We start from the raw sequence: 9,045 nt of genomic DNA, 5'->3' as shown, positions 1-9,045 counted from the left end.
AGAGGGATTGGTCTAGAGCAGGCCATGGAAGGATTATATGGCTCACAGTCTTTCGGGGTACATGCAGAGGGGAATAGGGTTGACTACATCAGCCCCAATCACATGCATCCTTTGAATCTGGTGTCTTGAGGTTTCTGCCATCCATCTCAGCCTATTAAATAGAAGTGTTCCAAAACAAACTTATTTACAAACCGGAAGTAGACTGACAGACATAGAAAGCAAACTTATGGTTACCAAAGGGAAAAGGGCAGGGAGGGATTACTTAGGAGTTTGGGATTAACATATACAAACTGCTATATATAAAATAGATAACCAACAAGGACCTACTCTATAGCACTGGGAACTATATTCAGTATCTTGTAATAACATATAAGGGCAAAGAATCTGAAAAAGAATGGATATATATGTATGTAAAACTGAATCAGTTTGCTGTACACCTGAAACTAACACAACATTGTAAATCAATTATACTTCAATTAAAAAAAAGAAGTGTTCCCATTTTCACTGGTAGTCTGAAGACAGGTTTTCTTTTGGTTTAGTAACATTTTCATGCACTCTAGTAATCCAGTACTTACTGTGCAATCCCAAATACAGGCTGGGTATAGATACTGCATAGAAATGTGTGCCTTAATTATTACGTTTAAGTTGATGAGTTTTATTTTTCAACTTCTACAGTCCTGTGCTAAATTTTTTAACTTTTCTTTTTCCTTTCTCTCGTGACTAGGTTCCTGATACTCATTATAGCAATATATTTCATTTCTGTCTTTCATGATTCTTATGTCTCCCCATCTTTTAAACAGTACTTGCCCCTCGCACCTCCACTTTCTGTCTTATCTCTCTAATTCATTTCTTTCCATTATGCGAGATCTATGTAGCCTAGTACCATTGTCAGTTTATCTCATTTACTTCTTTTCCTCCATTGATGCCCAGTCATGTCATGTTTTATGCTTTGTTTCAACTGATACTTTACACATGAGCATTTCAGTAATACTAAATTCACTTGTAGATTATCTCTGCTGAGTAGGCCCAGGGGAAATTGCTTCTTTGTCCTCCTTATCTTTGAGACTACCTCACTATTAATGACAGTCTTAATAACTGAGCCTCCTGGCCCAAAGAGATAATTTGAGAGAACCAATAGGTGGCAGACATTTGGTTTTATGAAAGGCAGAAATCGTTTCCCATGGGAGAACATAGAGTTCTTTCAGTAGAAAATAGGTGCAATTTTACTTCCCAGTGCTAAAGGACATGTCTGTTATTCAGACCAATTGTCATTCAAGCTGTGACAGATTCTACCTCCTGTATTGTAATAAGAGTTCAGTTTTTCGCAAAACCCTTGCTCCTTCACACATTTTTTTCCTGAGAGTTCTTTCATGAGAGAGAAATATACTTTTAAGATTAGTATACATAAGATAAATTTCTTGGAGGTGTCTTAAATATATTTCTCTATATCTTCAACCTTTGAATCAGAAGCATAAATGTTAACTTATTTTTCTAGCCTCCACCTTCTTTATTTTTTGCGCAGTTGCTCCAGAAAGGGTTACTACTTCTTTTACTTTAAAAGTCTCAATTCCCTGTTTTACCTTGCCTTCTTCTAGGGAGTAATCTGGTTGCTGAAATACTCTTGCAGTTATTTCTGGTGTCTTATTCCCCAGTTTACTTAATGCTTATGGTCCTCTACTACTTTCTTTACTTACCTCTATAATGCTCATAGGGGTAATGCTGTCTACCTCCTTTATACTTGGCATATTTCCTTGGAGTGTAACTAAAAAGCATGCTTTGATTTTTAGAACCATTGCTCTGTTTGCCACAGGTAGCCATTCTTTTAGTGACTGTCATAAAGCCAATCTCTGCAAAGGCTTTATAGTTTGAGTTCAGCAACAGGAATGCTTTCCAATATCTGATGTTTCCCAAGTCCTCATACAGTTGATCGACTTCATCTCAAGGACTTTGCTATTTCCCTTGTCTTCACAATGGCCTGCCCTGAGCTTGCTTAAACAGTGCGAACTCTGCATGTGATGTATGGTGGTGAGCACATTTTTTTCAGTGTTTCTGCTTTGCCTTAAAAACCTTATTATTTTTTTCTTTTTCTCCAGAACATGTGCTTTCGTGTATTTGGTATTTCCACCAGTCAGTAGCATTATAATAATAAGGAAGTGATAAACTGAGGTCTTTACAGCCTGGCAGACCTGGATGTGAACACTAGTTTTGCCACTGATTGATTGGGTCATCTTCAGGAGTTAATTAACTGCTCTTATCCTTAGATTCTTCACCTGTGAAATGGGAATAATAATAGTGTCTCAATCATTGGATTAGTTGGAGGATTTTATATGACAGTGTTTGTGACTATGCCTGACATGTAAGGAGTGTTCAATAAATGTTGCCTATTATTTTTTACAAGTAAATCTGGAGTTGTCTCTATTATCTCACAGTTTCTATTTCTCTAAACAAATGAAACATACTCTCATATCAATGTATTCTTTTGCCCCATCTTATCTACATAGGCTTTTAAAGACTTGATAGTTTCCTCTTACCTAAGCATGTGTGTGTATGTATTTCTACTGTTCATAAGTAGATCTTTATGTAATGCTTTACCAGTCTTTCTTTTTTATAAAATTTTTGAAAAATACAAAAGAAAAAATAAAAGCACCCATAATTTTTTCACGTATCTGTATCTACACATGATTTATATGTGTGTATGCATGCAAAAGTCATATGCATGCATATATGTGTGTATACATATATGTGTGTACATAATTATTTTACATTTATATAAAAGGGTATTATCACCCTACAACTCTACTATCCCTCCAATGACGTTACCACAAGAAAAAACTATTTTTTTCACAATTAGATGTTAGTATGGCCAGTCATTTTGTTATGCTTATAGGTACGGTTGCCCCTTGGTATCTGTTGGGGGGATTGGTTCTAGGACTCTCACAGATACCAAAGTCTCCAGGTGCTCCAGTGTCTTATATAAAATGGCATGGTATTTGCATATAACTTAGGCACATCCTCCCCTATATTTTAAATCACCGCTAGATTATTTATAATGCCTAATACAACGTAAATGCTATGTAAATACTTGCCAGTGTGCGGCAAATTCAAGTTTTGCTTCTTGAAACTTTCTGAAATTAAAAAATATATAAAAAAAAAATTCTTCATCCACAATTGGTTGAATCTGCAGATCAGACCCTGCAGACATGGAGGGTCAACTGCATATATTATTTGCACTTTTGCTTTAAAAATATATTTAAAATATTCATCCTTTATATTAGTAATTAATGCCTTTTCCTTAGGCAATTTTTCCCTTCTTTGTTGCTTCATATTGATGCTACTTTCCTGTAGGCCTTAAATAACTAACTGCTAATAGTAAAAATGATCATACGAGGCATTTACATTTCATTTTAGAGTTTGCAAAATGGTTTTCACATGTGCTATGCCATGTAGTGCTCACTGCCGTGCTGTGAAATGGGAAATAATATCCCTATTTAACAGGTGAAAGTATTGCAAGTCACAGCGGTTAAGTAGTAGAAAAAATGTGGCTCCCAAACTACACGGTGAGCCTCAGGACCTCAAATCCCAGGCACATTTTTGAGGGAAGTGCGTAGCCATGCTCAGCTGTCGGTTTTATGTTTTTCCACCATCTCCTACAGCCTGCTATGAGACTAACATGGAATCTTTTTTTCACCTATATCACTTTATTTGAAAATTGTGTTTGTTCACTTTTCAAGGTCTTTCTGATACTTCTCTGTCTTCTCCAAATTACTTTCTATCATAACCATGATGTGCTCTGAAACAAGTGCAATATCTCATTTTCTTAGATGCAAAAGTATCTGTATTTTCTCTAGGGTTCATTTACATTGTTCCCATTTTTCAGATGTAATACAGGAATCGGGAGCAGGCAGTAAAATAGTGTAGCAGTTAAAATTACAAGCTCTGGAATTCCACTGCCTGAGTTCAAATCACAATTCTGAGACTTCTTAGCTATGTAACTTTTGTCTGATCCTCAGTTTCCCTGTGTGTAAAATGAAAATGGTAATACCACATCCTATAATTGTAGAAATGATTAAGGACTCAAGATTTTACAGCATTTAATGGTTTTAAATATTAATATTAAAACATTAATAGTACTTGGCCCATAATGAGTGCTAAGAAAATGCTAACCAATATTACTATTATGCTAAAAATAGGGCATAAGGTAATCAGATAGCTTTCCCAGATAGTATTAAAGACCCTGCCCAAACCAATGTGCTTTTTCACTGAACAGTTTTGTGTTAGCTATCTTATAGTTCTGCATAGAGTGAATGTCAAAACTTTTACTGCGTTCTTCTAGTGTTCCTATAACTGTAAATGAATTGATAAGTCTGTATGCAGATACTTGAATATAACAAATCATAGCTATACTAATATCGTCAACTCATATGCTATATAAAGCCTATATATATATTATTTATGCAGCAACATTTATTATTATGATTGTTATGCTCTTTTAGAATGTTTGATAAAGCAAATTTTGATAGACAAGTGATACTATTGCATTGTAATGCTGACATTTTTAGGTTAATTAAAATATATAGCTAGTGGCATGGGTCTGTGAAAAGAGCAGGGGGCTAGTAGGTGCTGGGGTTATAGCTCTATCTGCCTCTAAGTGTGTGATAAATTTAATACAGAGGTTAAATATTTAGAGCTGTTCTTTACCTCTTAACATGGCGGGTCTGGGTAGGTTATCTCCAAAACCACTGTCAGCTATGACACTTTAGATTCTTTCTGAATAATATAGAACCTCGTAATTAAGATTATTAATAAGTGTGATGTGGACTGTGGAAGTGTTGACTTAAAATTCTGACCCTAAGTGGCACAGGGACTAGAAGAGGGCCACTCCTGGGGAAGATACATGTCTACATGATTTGACACACTAGCATCTAGCAATTACCAGCCCTAACACCCCACTTAAAACTCTGAAGTACTTCTCCACTGTTTCTTAAAAAAAAAAAAAATCCAGTGTTCCTAAAACTTCTAGGCAGCATAACCTGGACCCAACAAGATAGCCAGTCTTATCTCTACCAACTTGCCATGTTTTATGCTCGAGTACACAGAGCTCCTTTCTACTCTGGATTCTTGCTAATGCTGTTCACTTTTCTTGGAATTCCCCTCTCCTCTTTGACCCACTCCTGCCACTAACTTAACCTTTAAGCATTAGTTTAAATATAGGTCACAAACTTCTGTGTTGAACAACACAATGTTTTATGCATTAGAGACAAGATTACCCAGAAAGAATCCAGTTTCAATCTCTTTTAAAATGAGGAACTGGCAACATTTCTGTCCATGTTTGTACATGGCAGCTGGAGTCATTAGCTGACGAATAACACTTTAAATGGATTCTGAGACTTGAGGACCCGTATAAATATGTTCCTATGCACTTGGAACCCAGCTTCACTCAGGTATAGCACTTGTTTGTTCATGTAGGGTGATGAGGTGGCAATCTCTAGCTAAACTTTTGCTTCCTCAAAAAATATCTTTTCTTGCATCCTTGGAATAGGTACCTCCCAGTTTTACCTTCCACAGCACGCTGTAATAAACATCCTTCAACATATTTAGCATAATTGCAAATGATTCACTTTTTGCAGGAATGTAATTGTTTTAATGTATATGTCCCCCCCCACTAGATTGCAAGTTTTATGAGGGCCATAAATGTCTTGTCCACCACTCTATGTTTGTACCAAACATTTTGCCTGGTCTAGGTTATGTTCTTGCCAACAACGTTTGAGTGCCCAGTATAAGCCAGACAGTGATCTAGTGTCTCAATAGCTAGCTGATGAATGATTGACTACATTGACAATTCAGCATAGAACCCTTAGATGGCAGCCCTAGGAGTAAAGAGGCAAATTTAGGCACAACAGTGGTTTAAAAAAAATACAGCATCACGGAAGGAATGATCAATCTCATTAACAAGTGTGGTTTAGCTGTTGGGAGCCACGTTCTTTGCTGTCTGCTCCTGTTAGAGATCTGTTTTCGTGGTTGCATTGTTGAATAGTGTTGCAGTCTTTTAAGGAGGATATAAGAGTTACAAGTAATCTGGCATTAATCACAAATTTTTCTCTAGTCTAAATTTAGAGCATCTTTATTGAGGAACATATAGGTATATTAACAGAGATTCCCAGAGAAACACACCCACCTCCCCAACAGGATATTTCTGTTTTTAACAGCTTGGATACCCAGCTTATTCCTTCCAGGAGCTAAAAACAATCTATTGCAATAGGTAGAGAAAATCTTGAGGACAATCAGGTAAAATATGCACAGGGTTCCTCAGTCCATTCTTTCGGAGTAAAATGCAAGGAAAAAGAGAAGAAAGTGATGGTCAGAGGTCTGTGGCAAATAGTCACTATGCCTTGGGGATTATGGGCAGGAAAAGCATGATCATTGGAATTCACAGGTTTAAAGTTAAAATACCCTTTAGCTATTCACACACTTGTTACCCCATATTCATTACTAAAGTCACTAAAATAACTTTTTTGAGCATCATTGCCTTTCTCTCTCCAATTATAGTTACTTTTACTTAGTGGTTGTTTTCTCTGTGTCAGACATAGTCTTGCATGCATTTTCATTATTTAATTGTAGAACCATACTGCAATGGACAGCATTATGCCCATTTTACAGATGAAGCAATAAGGCCCAGATGAGGTCTGCCTGTAGAGGAGTTGAAGTTTGATCCCAGGTCTTTCTCAAAACTAAGGCAGGTACTCCTAGCACCTATTCTCTACAGCCTCCAAAATCCATTTTAGTAGAGGTACTTGAAGTAAAGGAAAAAAGGGTAAGAAGATAAATTTATGATTTACTCTTCACCCAGTGCCACGTAAGTCTGTCTCCACACCATTCTTGTTTGCTCGTAGAATATAAAGGGTTTGTTTTTTTTTCAAGGTCCTTTAATCTATATCAGTAAACAATATTAAAGCTTCTAGATTTATCAAGTTGTACTTCTCTTTTGGTAACCATGATACCATTTATGAACAAACATTTTTTAATTAAATGAAGATAATAGTGGCCACAAAGCTGGGATATTGTAAAAGCCTTACAGTTTTTTTTCCTGTAGAGAAAGTGTTCTTATTTTGGCACATGGGATCAACCTAAAGTTGATCACTTAATCTTATTTCTGAAACCACTTGTATTCAGTGCTACCATTACCTTTGTGAAAGAGGCTGAGCATAGTAACTGGAGGTGGGCAGAAGAGGGGCTTTTGGGTCCTAGGAATGTTCTGTGTCTGAATCTGAATGATGATTACATGTGTTTTCATTTTTTGATAATTCCTTGAGCTGTCTCATTATGAGCTATAACTCTTATCTATAGATTATATTAATTAATTAAAAGTTAATTTTAAAAATTAATTGAAAAAAAAAGTTTGAATATCTGCTACATACCCAGTCCTGGGAATATATCCATTACAAAATCAGGCAGATTTTGACAGTGAGGATACAGCAGTACAAAAGCAGAGAAATTCAAGGCCAATGCTTCCTTTCCACAGAGATATACTTTTATGAGGTCAGGTACTTTACTTCTCCCACACCCTTATCTGAAATCAAACTAAATAATATTTTATCATTGTGAAAAATCTAATTTAGATTGAATTCCTAAAATTAGCTCCATAATCTACATAATATCCAGCACTTTATTATACTCATGTCCTTTTTATGATTTAAATTGATGCACAGAAAAGAAAAATAGCTTGTAAGAGGTAGAATTTTAAATATTTATTATGAATGTACTGTCTGGTGTATGACAAAACAAAAATTTATATATGTTATCTATGGTAGCTGTAATATGAAAAAAATATTAAAAATTAGTCAAAAGTTTAAAGTGAAGTTTTAATTTGACAGACCTAAATATATTAGTTTTCATATTCTCCTTTTAAAATTGTGATATTCTGAAAAGGAAATTAAATTCTATTGCTCTAAATTATAGAAAATAATTGGTGTATAAATATTTGTTCAATCACACCTTATATTTAGAAAATATTTGTTGAACTTAACATTTCACTGTAATATTCAGTTTTTAACCTCTTATATATTAATTCTCATAACATAAATGTAGTCTCAAACAAAGTAACTGTGGATCTTTTCTACCTTAATAAATTGGCTGTTGGGTTTGTTAGTGTACCATCAGACAATCTCATTTAGCATGGTAAATTCCTACGGGTTTATGTCTCTTCAGTCTCTGAATTTACATATCCCCATGTGTTGATGGATGATATTTCTATCTCTCCTAAATAACTATGAGATTCTTCAAGTCCAGAAGCAAATTTTATATGTGTAATAGTCACACAGTTTAGCAAAGTTCTAGGCACTTGTAAATTCGTGAATATTTATTGATTGGATTTCCTTTAGTATGGCAGGAATTCTGTATTATAGCTTTAGGCAAATTGATTAATAGCTTCTTATATATCAAGGTTCTTTGCTGGGTTATATCTCTCTTCCTGGCTTTATAATATTCAGACGCATCCCCTTGAGGTATGTAGTTGGATGTCTGTGGTAATCCATCTAGCCCTTAGTTTTATTTTTTGGCTGCTCCACGCAGCTTGTGGGATCTCAGCTCCCCGACCAGGGATTGAACCCGGGCCCTCGGCAGTGAGAGTGCTGGACCACCAGGGAATTCCCCCATCTAGCCCTTATGCCATATTGCTTCCCCTAATCTTCCTGCCTAAATTGGTTACAGATAATTCCTTGTCCCAGACTTAAGACTCAAAGCCATTTCTCTGACACTGCCTCACCCATGCCAGCACTCAGGCTCCTGAATTCTGTCTTGTCACTTATTTTCTTAGTTTCTCACTAATTATTTGCTTTTGAACATCTATTACTCAATAAACATTGTGTTGCTGTGGATAGCCAGAATTTTAGAAAGCATAAAAAAGCAGATAGAACCTCAGCTCCACTAGGTTTATAATGCAAATATGAATAAAATCATAACATATGAATATATAACTAAACTATAACAATAACAATTGTTTTAATAAAAATAAAAGTGTGGAGTATTATGGTCCCACAGTAGCAATAT

Source organism: Eschrichtius robustus, chromosome 12 (genome assembly GCF_028021215.1).
Source record: "Eschrichtius robustus isolate mEscRob2 chromosome 12, mEscRob2.pri, whole genome shotgun sequence".
Taxonomy (NCBI): domain Eukaryota; kingdom Metazoa; phylum Chordata; class Mammalia; order Artiodactyla; family Eschrichtiidae; genus Eschrichtius; species Eschrichtius robustus.
The sequence above is the reverse complement of the archived record's forward strand: the minus strand, read 5'-3'. Positions refer to the sequence as shown.